Source organism: Sarcophilus harrisii, chromosome 6 (genome assembly GCF_902635505.1).
Source record: "Sarcophilus harrisii chromosome 6, mSarHar1.11, whole genome shotgun sequence".
Classification (NCBI taxonomy): Eukaryota; Metazoa; Chordata; class Mammalia; order Dasyuromorphia; family Dasyuridae; genus Sarcophilus; species Sarcophilus harrisii.
This window is the reverse complement of record NC_045431.1, coordinates 133,659,928-133,671,956: the sequence shown is the minus strand read 5'-3', so window position 1 is coordinate 133,671,956 and position 12,029 is coordinate 133,659,928. Positions and strand designations below refer to the sequence as shown.

Below are 12,029 nucleotides of genomic sequence, written 5' to 3'. Positions count from 1 at the left end.
TTTTTCCTAACACCAGGGATGGATTTTACTGCTCATAGAACATAAAGTCTCAGAATGGTAAAGTAATAACCGAATGGCAAATGATGGCCCTAGACAATTAGTGATATGGAAGTTTTAAAAGAAGGGAATTAAATAGTGCCTGTAACAATCACAGGAAGACTTGTCAAGGTTAGAATTGGAATTAAACTTTAAAACATAAGTAGATTTTTGGTTTTAATGGTTGTTATTTTGATTATTATATCATATATTCAAGGCTATTATATTACATGTCTTTTTTTTTTACAACAATATATACTTTTAGAAAAGCTAAAATATTCCCTCTTTCCCTTCTTACTTCATCCCTTGGCAATATGTTTATGGATAGCTAACGGCTAACAGCTAGCTAACAAGGAATTGATTTGAGTATTTCAAAGATAATTGAATATGAACAGAAAAATGTGCAACAAATTTTATAATGCTGCTTACTAATCAGATTATCATTATTAATTTATTATTAATCTTATTATTAATTAATAAATTATATTATTATAATAAAAATATAAATGTATTTATTGTATATTTGTTACATATAAATATATTTATATTATATATAAATAATAAATATGATGATTGTATGTTATATATTTATATTATATATAAAGATATTTATATAAATAATAAATATAAAGAAATATAATAATTATATTATTAATTGGTGAGCAATTTATGTAATTGGCTGTATTCAGTATGACTTTCACACAGATGAACCAGCATTTCAGGGAACAATAGTAATTATGGGTAACTGAGGCAAGAAACTGCTTTGGAAAGGAAACTACTCTAATTTTCCTCTAATGATATCTGGATCTCTAATCCAGGTGGATTTAAGTCTTTTCACTCCATCAAAGCTACAATTTCATTGAGGTAGATTCATCAGATTGCTCTTCTAAATTTAGAACTGAGCTGAAAAATAAATGGTTGAAATCCAATCCCTCTCAAGCCTTAACTCTGCCTAGGGTTTTAATTTCTTAGCTCTCAAATATCTCTAATTGGTAGAATTTCAGACTTAAACTTCAGAATTAAAGGGCTCTCCTGGGGAAGTTTGAGGAAAAAAAGAAGAGAAGAAGAAAGTGATAAAAATTTTTATCAAAATATGGTTTATTAGTTTAAAAATGATGTCCTCCCATATCCCTTTCTCCCTTCTGGCTGTTCAAACTCCCCAACTTTGCCTGCCTGCTTTTTTGTACAGTGCCCTAAATTTCTAAATTATCTTTAGTTCCTTTCCATTTATTAATGGAAGTTAATTAAACTTAAGTTAATTAAGTTAAACCTAAATCCTTAGGCTTTAGCAAATAGTCAAAAGTCACTTAAATAAGAAAGGAGAGCAGCCTATTCATGGGGAATGGCTATATAAAGGCACAAACAAGGCAGGAGATGGAATATTGTGTGGAAGGAACAAGTAAGTAGATAAGAACAGCTGAATCCTAAAGTAAATGTAGGACAGTCAGTGTTGGCTGACTGGTTGGTTGTTGTCCTCCATTCTTAAAGAGGACAAAAATGATATCGCTATGTTAGGGCCAAGGTACAATATGTCTGACTGTCCCTGATCAGACCCAATAGACTATTGGACTCAGAGGACTCTGAGGACAGGACTGAGCCAGAGGACAGGAGCTCAGAAGACTGTACCACAAGTCAGGCACAGATATTTCACATGAACATTTGGAGCAAATATGACTACATTTGTGTACTTCAGGTTTCTTTTGTGCTACTGCTATTCCGCTTTGCTCATAGAGTAAATTGTCTTCTTGAATGTGGACACACATTGCTAGGTGGTCCTTTTCCAATGTCTCTCACATCACACAATTGGTTCTAAAGATCTTCAGAGATATCTTGAGAGTGCCTTTGTATCACTTCTGATCTTCATGTGGGCATTTTTGCCTTGTGTGAGTTGTCCATAGGCTAACATACATGTAGGCTAAGATATATTTGGCATTCAAAATACATGGCCATAAGAGTTGACCTCCCAGTTATACAGGTTGAATGCTTTGTAGTTTAGCTTCTGATTTCACTGGCATACAACAATAGGCTCAACATAATGGTTCCATTGGTTTGCTAGGCAGTTCATTACCTCTTTTCTCCTGCACTTTACTTTGGAGCCTTCAAAACACTGAACTAGCTCTGGCAATGTGTCTGTTAATCTCATCATCTATGTATACATCCCTGAAATTATACTGCTACAGTAAGTAAATTTATTTTACAGTATTCAAAATTCAAAAGTTCCACATATGAATGTTATGTCATGGGAAACTTGTGTTTTCTTACTTTAAACTATTAGACCAAATTTAGTACAAACATTAGAGAATCGATGCATATTTTGTTGTTTTGAGTGAACAATCATCTGTAAACAAAATAAAATCATGCATCAACACTCCCTCCACTTTAATCTTGGCTTGAAGATTTTTTTTTTGGGGGGGGTGAGGTAATTTGGCCATGCTCACACAAGCTGTAGCCTTTTCAAGTTAAATAATTTCCCATTAGTATGGTGGCTGATCTTGATGCCATTTTTGTTTTTATTGAAGGCATCTGACAACATTGCTGAAAACATTATGCTAAATAGCATAATCACATAGCCTGCTTCACTCCATTGGTGACTGGAAAAACACGAGAATATAGTCAATTATCTAGAACCTAAGAAAGCTTTCTATCATGAAAACAATGCACAATACTAATGAACTTTTCCAGGCACCCCTAATTTTCCACAAGCCCTTATGACTGACAATACCTTGGTCAAATTGATAAATGTGTACAGAACTCTGTTCTGCTCCTGGCATTTCTTCTGAAATTGAAGGACAAGTACAATATCAATCCTTTTTCAGCCATTTCTGAAATCACATTGACTTTTAGGTAGATGATCATCTTCCAGGTGAAGATTAATTTATTAAGATAGATTCTGGCAAGAATCTTGTCAGCAGTGATTAAGAGAAAACTTCCCCTATGATTGTCATAGGGCAATCTATTTCCATTACTTTTATAGAAATGGACAATGGAAGCAATACTTGGATTTCTGAGTAATAAGCTCCTCTTGTCAATAACCCAAAAAATTTAAGTCAGTTTTTGTATGAGCAGTAGACCTCCTGCCTTGTAAATCTCAAGTGGAATAGTATTAATACCAGCTTTGCCATACAAGAGAAATTGAGTGGCTTTCAAAACCTCTTCTTCAGTTGGAAGTTTAGCTAGAGAGGGATTGACTTCAACCAGAGTTATAAGGTCAATAGTTTCAGCATTAATTGATGATGATCTGTTGAGAACCCTATGGCAGTATTTGCCAACCTTGCTAGGATCATGGCCTTATCATTGATCAATATGGCTCTATCAGCACTAGTTGAAATGCAAGCTATACATACTCTTCAAAGCATCATAAAAGTACTTTGGGTTGTCACTATCATAATACAACTGAATTTCATCGACCTTCTTACTAAGCCAATAATCCTACATCTCCCTAAGCTTCCCTTACACTTTATTTTTGATGAACTGGTAAACTGCTGGTAAATCCTTTAGAATTTTTGTTTTTCATTTAGCAGCTTCTGAATCTTCTCATCATTTTCATCAAACCAATCTTGATATTTGCATGTATCCTGGCCCAGATGAATAAATGAAGTGTTGTCCACTCTTTTCCTGCTACACAATTTGTCTGTTGCCTCAGTTTTCCCTCCATGTTAGCAAAGAACTGTGCCCTCTTGAAAAAATGCTCTTATCTATTGACATTGTCTTCTGATAGTCATTTTGTCTTGAGGTCACCACTTTTATTAAATGTGAATGGTTAACTTAGAGGCTATAAGAATATGACTAGTCCAGCACTTCACAACATACATTGCCTTTGTCACTCTCATATCCTGTCTTTCTTCTTACAATGACATAATCTCTTAAATGCCTATATTTGCTGCAAGAGTAGATCCACAAAGTTTTATTGCACTTAAATAAATGGAAGATACTGTTAGTGATAAGGTCATTAAACACACAAATCTTCTGTAGTTAATGACTTGCTGTTGTTATTTTTGACTCTATTCCTCTTAAGGACACTTTATTATTTGTTATGGGCCAGAACTCTGTACTTGAAACAAAGATTCTTTCAAGGTGCTAACTCAGTGGAATTGATGAGATAATGGTTATCTACTTTAGCATGGTGATTAATAGTTCTCTAGTTCAGCACATGTACTTAGTACTTAATATAGTTCTACAAGCTTCACATCTATGATGTAACTAAAACAGAGCATATAAAGCTAGGACAAATTCAGCCAGAGTCAGAGCCAGAGAAGACAGAAGACTGGAGGTGGGAGCTCAAGTTCTCGGAGCCAGAGAGATTCACTCCATCTCACACCACTGTGGTGGCTAACCTGTCCTCTTGCTTCCCTGACTGAGACCAAGGCAGGTCTGAAGGGCCTCCAGAAAGCTAACCAGGCCCCAGGCAAGGAGACAATAAAGAAATTTGGACTTTAACACCTGGCTATTCTTGTGGTGATTACTCTAATGAAACAAAGGCTGGTCCAGAGGCCCCCAGAAAACCAACTGGGACACTACAACTATGCCTGCTAATTTTGCTAACTCTTGCATTAAAGTTATCCAGAATTACAAATTTATCCTCTTTGGGCACATTGATGATAAGAGTCTTTAGGATTTCATTGAATTTCTCTTTGACATCATCATACTGATGCATGCAAAATCCAGTGACTTCCTATTATGTCTCAAATAAACTGTAAAGTATAATTTGGCATTTAGAGTTTTTAATAACTTGCCCCATTTTCTACCTTTGCAAGCTTCTTCTTTTCTTTTTTCCTTTTCTGTTTTTTTTTGTTTGTTTGTTTAGTTTATTTAAAAAAAAGCAGAATAAGAAAAAAAAATAGAGAAGGAATACAAATGAAATAAAACAAAAGAGAATACTGTTTTGTGCCCAGCAGAACATGAGAGAGGATTTACAACACATAACAAAAAATTACCAGTTCAAGAAAATATATACATATTAGTACAGGAAATTATATTCTTGAGTGTCCATCTTTTCTTTACTTCCTTGTAAATTGTTCTTTTCTCTTCTGTACACCTTTTTTATTTTATTCTTTTTTTCCTTTCATCCCCCACCCCACCCTATAGACTATAATTAAGAAAGAATATATTTATGTATACATATGTAGATATAAACACATACATACACATTATCTTTTCTATCCCTGCTGACTCTTTGCTTTAATTCTGCTCCTTTATTTGCTTTGCTATTATTTAACCTCCCCCTAACTCACTTTTTGCTTCCCCTTCCACCCATTCCTCATTCCCTCCCCCCCCCCTTATTTCGTTATAGATTTTGGAAGGTGCTATATCCTTTATGGTATGTATGTAGTGTTGCCTATTTAATTCATTCCCAATGTGAATAAGTTTTCAGAAATACAAGTCTTCTTCCCCCTCTAATGCCTCTGTGTCTATTCTTCCGCATTTCATTTGTATAACATAATTATAATTTTTACCTAAACTGTACCCCAATATTTCTTTTAGCTACCTTTGTTGACATGAATCTTAAACATATAATGTACATTTCTTATGTAAAAAACAAGGAAACAATTTGTTCATGTTGAGTGTCAATATTGGCTCTTATATGTTGAATTTTCTATTAAGTTCAGATTTGGTTGATAGAAAGTCCTGGAAATCTGCAATTTTGTTGAATGTCCATTTTTTTTTCATTCAGTATTATGGATAATTTTGCTGAATGTGATATTTTTGGTTGCAGACCAAGTTCTTTTGATTGTCAGTAGATATGATTCCAGTACCTGTGGTCTTTTATTGTGGCTACTGATAAATCCTATGCAATCCTAAATGTAACTCTAGCATATATTTTTGTTGTTTCTTGCAAATTTTCCTCTTTGATCTGGGAGTTTCAAAAGTTGGCAACAAGATTCCTATGTGTTTTCCAAAAAGGATTTCATTGAGGTGGTGATTGGTGGATTTTTCCTATTTCTACTTTCCCCTCATGTTCCAGGACAATTTTCTTGGATTATTTCTTGCATTATTGTGTCAAAGTTCTTGTTTTGTCACAACTTTCAGACAGCCCAATTATTCTTATATTTTCTCTTCTTGATCTATTCTCCAAGTCCATTCTTTTTCTTAAGATAGTTTATATTCTGTTCTATTTGTTTTCATTCTTTAGAATCTATTTTATTATTTCTTGGTTTCTCATAACTTCACTGGTTTCTTCTTGCCCGATTCTAATTTTCAAAGAATAATTTTCATCTTTGAGACTCTGTAACTCCTTTTCTAGTTGGTTAACTTTTTTTCATAATTTTCTTGTTTTTCTTGGATTTTTTTTTTTTTTTTTTTTAGTTTTTCCTCAATGTCTCTTATTTGGTTTAAATTCTTTTTGGAATTCTATAAAGTCTCTCTGAGCAGAGAGCTATTTCACATTGTTCTTTGACAGGAGAAATTCTTTTTACTTCAGTGTTCTCACTCTGAAGATGAACCCCAATCTTCCCTGTTCACATAGTAAGTTTCTATGGTTGGGTTCTTTCTTTGTCAGTTCATTCTTTTTAAAATAAGAGGTATTACTGTAAGCATATCTAATACTAGGGTGAAGGGGTTGGTACCTCTAGCTTTACTTCAGCTCTCCCCTCTGACCAAGAACACCAAACCAAGAGGTCCATTCTCCACAAGTGCCTGCAGCCAGCAGCATTCATGCCTCACTGCCTCTGCACTCACATGTGTGTGTGCGCTGGTTTCTTCTTGCCTAGGGCCATATCCCTACAGCACAGCTGGGTCTGGTGTTCCTAATCAGCCAAGATTCACTCAGTCTTCCCAAACTCAAACTCCAACTCCACACATTATCCAGCAAGTAAAAGTTTTCATGATTCCTGCTGAGGCTCCAACCAAACAGGGATTTTGACATTTCTGTTAAGCTAGTAGAGAAGTATTTGCACTTCACATGGGTTAATCCCTAGCCCAGATTTTTTTTTTCCCCCGTTCAGATCTCCTCTGGTTGAGTCTGGATGACTCTTGTTCCACCCCCAAGTATTCTTAATTTTTCACCACTCTATGTTCATCCTGAGACACAAATTTGTTCTATTTGTGGGGGAAATCTAGAGAGCTTGAAATTTACCAACCTATTCTGTCATCTTCCCAGAATCCTCCTTCCCTTTGCAAGCTTCTTATACTTGACTCCCTTGAAGTCTAAGATATGTATAGGAGGTGAGGGAAACATGATTAAATCTGTACTTTGGGAAAATTACTTTGGTTAGTAAGTAGAACCAGAATTTTCAGGGAATATGTCCTAAAGATTTTAAATTCCACTTTGGCTCTGTTTCTAATTGTATCTTTCCCCTATCCCAATTCTTTCATTCAGAACTATGGCTTCTTTAAATACAGATGAACATAGAATCAAGATTTATGTGGCTTCCCATTTTGATTTGTGCCCAAACAATGGGACCATTAAGTTATTTCCTTCATTTTGGAAGCAATTATCTCTTTCTTGACCATTATGATACTATGACATCTAATCTATAAATGTGGCAGTTCAAATATCTACTGCTCTTTACTGTCTTTACTTTAATGATACAGAGGAAGAAGTAGGCAGAGGGGCGTGTATTTTTTCAGCTCAACAATATACTAAATACCTACTTCATTCAAAGACTAATATAAAGTCTATATAAGCAAACTTTGCCCTCTTATTGTTTACTTAGGATCATAGATTTAAAATTAAAAGAAATCCCAGAGGTCATTTACTGATTTTGCCTGATTTTACAGTTAAGAAAATGGAGGTTAAAAGAAAGTAAGTTTTGAATTGCCTTAAGATCACATAGGTAGTAAACTTCAGATTTAAAACCAAGACTTCTGACTTCAGAACCAATGTTCTTTTCAGTATACCCATATCACATTGGCTCTCTATCACCTTTCCCCTCCTTCTTTCCCCATTTTTCCTGGGAGAAAAATGATAATGCTAACTGCTTGCAACCTTTCAAACTAGTGCTATACTTTCTCCAGTCAGGTCACATACATCTTGCTTCCTTTTTCCAGCAACCCAGGTATTTAATACTCTCAAATGGCATTCTCTCCTCTTACCACCACCACCCTCACCTTGCCCCCACAACATTCCCAGCTTATCTCCCTTTTCTCAAATATTATTCTATCCTAAAAGGGATAATTGAACACTCCTTAAATTCTCAAAGTGTCCCTCAAAAAGGTGTTAGGAAGGAGATTGTCTGATTAGAGCATTTCATACTAAGGTTGTCAAATCCTCCTGGAGATACCTGCCTTGTAAAAGAAGAGTTTGTTCATGTAGATGAATCTGGCAAATGTGTGTGAATGAGCAGGGATGGGAGATCCAAGAATAATTTGTGTGTAATTAGCTTTCAAGCCATCTATCTCCATATTGCCTCCTCATCCCCTTTAGAAGAAAATGAAAGAGGAAGAAGGGAGAAATGATGCAACTTAACGAAAGTAAAGAATTAGCTAGCTAATAAACCATAGTCAACAGGCTCTTACAGGAGATTGGGAGTAGGGAGCCAATGAACTTTGAAAAGCCAAGAGAAGGTATGTTTGTTTGTTTGTTTTTCAAAAAAGGTGGCATTTTTAAGAGGAAAGCTATCAGCAATCTCAAGTTTCCAAATTTTGCAGGAGCATTCATTCATTCAACAACAGTTATAGTTATAAGCATGATATATGCTTAGAATGCAATATATTAGGAAATTTTTAGGGAATAAAAGGTAAATAGTTATGTTTCCTCCCCTCAAAGAATTTATAGCTGTCATGTTTATATACAGTGTACTTCCCTTCCTTGCTTGTATGATTATAAATTCTGTTAATTTTTGGTGCCCCAAAAGAAATGTTTCTGATCATAACTCTTCAGTGATTCATTAAATCTGAATTTTCTCTTAAAAGAAAGGAACATATAGTGGGATTGGGAGGGATGGTAACAGGAGAAAAAATAGGAATAACCTTTAGGAGCAATTTTTATTCAAGGCATTTATGTTATATTATGTTATATTGGGGGGGGGAGGTTATATTAGATTATAGTTTTATTTGCTGAGGAAAAGGAATGTCATCAAGAAACATTTGTTTTCTTTATTTAGTCATTCAATTAGCATCTAATATGGGTCAGGGAATATACTAAGTGCTGGAGATACAAAAAAATGGCAAAAGACACCCCTTGCATTCCAAGACTCATACTCTTATGGATATTCATACATTAATAGGACTTGTCCTTGAAATTAAGCATATGGGAAGACATTATTTCAATGACATTGATGAAATCATTTTCTTTCACTTGACTCAGTTTGCTTATCTACAGAATAAGGCAATTGAACTAAGTGATCTCTGACGTTCCTTTCAAATCTGAAATTTTATGATTCTGTAATTCCTAATTCAGTGTGATGCTTGAACTGAGGTAGAGAAGAGGAGAACAGAGCCAAGCTGGTGGAAAGAAATTAGGAAGTTGCCTGAGCTCTCTTTAATTTCTCTCAGAAACAATTTCAAATAAAACTTCTGAACAGATTTTGGAACAACAAAAACTACAAAGAAATTGACTGGAACTATTTTCCAGCTTAGGATAACTTGGAAGGACTTCAGGAAAGGTCAGTCTTACTTAGGTGAAAGGGCAGGTCAGCCCAAAACAGATGATGTCTGGGCAATCCAGAGAGAGGGTCTCAGCCACTAGATAGATCAGCAGCCAAACAATGTTGGCCCTGACCTCCAACTCCATTCAAAAAAGCAAGTTTTGAGCCCCAGAAATAAGGCAACAACAAGCACAACTAGGTAGTGCTACCCCAGTGCAGTGAATAAGTCACTAAATAGCGGAGGCCCCAATGCTCAAAGCCAATGATCTCTCTCAAGAAGTTTGGGACAGCACCCCTGTACGATAGGAGTAGAGCTCAGCTTTAAAGGCCACAAAATAGACCCCCAAAATGAGCAATAAGCAACAACAACAAAAAATCTTGACCATAGTAAGCTACTATCATGACGGAATATCAAAACATCAGAAGTGGACATAAGACCTACATATGAAACCTCAAAAGAGCATATGAATTGTTCTCAACATAAAAAAAAGTCTCCTTGGGAGAACTCAAAAGGTAGTCTAAAAGTCAAAAAAGTGAGATAGAAGAAAAAATTGAAGAGATAAGCACTGTGGAAGAGAGAGTCAACAGCTTGGGAAAGAAATGAGTAAAGAAAAAAAGTCTTTAAAAGTAAAATTAGCCAAATGGAAAAGGAAGAATAAAAACTAATTGAAGAAAATCATACCTTAATCAGAATTAGGTAAATGGAATCAAACAAACAAAAGAATGAAAAAAAAAAAAATAGAAGAAAATGCAAAGTGCCTCATTAGAAAAACAACCAACCTGGGAAATAGATCTAGGAGAGATAATTCAAGAATTTTTGGATGACTTGAAAATCATGATGATAAAAAGATCATGGTTGCATCTTTCAAGAAATTATCAATGAAAACTGCTCTGATATCCTAGAACCAGAGGGTAGAATAGACACTGAAAGAATTTACCAACCACCTCCCAAAAGAGATCCCAAAATGAAAGCCCAAGAAATATTGTAGCTGAATTCCAGGTTGAGGAGAAAATATTGTAAACAGTCAGAAAGACTCAGAAATCAAGGAAACACAGTCAGTATTACCAGGACTTTGCAGTTTCTACATTAAAGGGTTGTAAGGCCTGAGATATGATATTCCAGAAGGCAAAGGACCTTAGATTACAATCAAGAATTAACTGCACAGCAAAATTGTTCATAATCTTTCAAGGAAAAAAATATTCAATGAAATACACAACTTTCAATCATTTTTGATGAAAATACTAGAATTAAACAAAAAATTTTATCTTCAAATACAAGACTCAAAAGAGTGTATAGGTATAAGTTAAATTTAATGTGATGATATTTAAAAATTAATGGCTGTTAAGAAGATTTTTCTGAGAGAAGAGGAAAAGGGAGGCAAAATTGGGTAAATTAGATCACATGAAGAGGGACAAAAGACCTATTATAGTAGAGGGGAAAAAAGAGAAGGAAATGAATATTGTCTGAAGTTTAATCTCATCAGATGAGGCTCAAAGAGGGAATAACATATACATTCAGATGGATATAGAAATTTGTCCTACCCTATAGGGAAGTAGGAGAAAAAAAGGGAAAGAAAAGGAAGGTAGATCGAAGGAAGAGAAGTAGTAAGAGAAGGGACAAAGAGAAGGGAGGGGAGATTGAAGGGAAATTGTGGTCAGAAGCAAAACAATGGTGAAGAGGGACAAGGTGAAAAGAGAGAAAAAAATACAAACAGGAGACAAAAAAAGATGGATGAAAATACACAGCTGGTAATCATAATTTTGAATGTGATTAGGATGAACTCTTCCACAAAATGGAAGCAGATAGCAGAGTAAATTAAAAACCAGAATCCTACAATATGTTGTATTCAAGAAATATTTGAAGCACACAAAAGCAGTTATGCTTCAGGAGAAGTAAAATAAGAGCAGAGATAGTAGTCCTGATCTCAGACAAAGAAAAAAGCAAAAATAGATCTAATTAAAAGAGATAAGGAAGAAACTACATCTTACTAAAGGGTACCATATACAATGAAGCAATATATATGCACCAAGTGGTATAGCATCTATATTATTAGAGAAGATATTAAGTGAATTACAGGAAGAAATAAACGGCAAAAATATATTAGTGAGGGACCTCAATCTCCTCCTCTCAGAATTAGATAAATCTAATGACAAAATAAACAAGAAAGAAGTTAAGGAGGTGAATAGAATTTTAGAACAGTTATATATGACAGACCTCTGGAGAAAATTGAATGAGGATGGATAGGAATACGCTTTTTTTCTCAGCAATACATAGCACCTACATTAAAATTGACTATCATTAGGCCATTAAAAATTTCACAATCAAAGGCAGAAAGATCAAAAATATTAATGGCATATTTTTTCAGCTCATGATGCAATAAAAAGTCTTGAAAATATAGACTAAAAACTAAGAGGAAATTAAACAATCAAATCCTAAAAAATGAGTCGGTCAAACAACAAATCACAGAA

At 34.7% G+C, this 12,029-nt stretch overlaps 1 protein-coding gene across 4 annotated transcripts in view; it reads left to right on the top strand.

Moving 5' to 3' along the window:
- TET2 (tet methylcytosine dioxygenase 2) overlaps positions 1–12,029 on the top strand; it is a 182,437-nt gene that overhangs the window by 68,743 nt on the left and 101,665 nt on the right. The gene's annotated exons all lie outside the window — the stretch shown is intronic.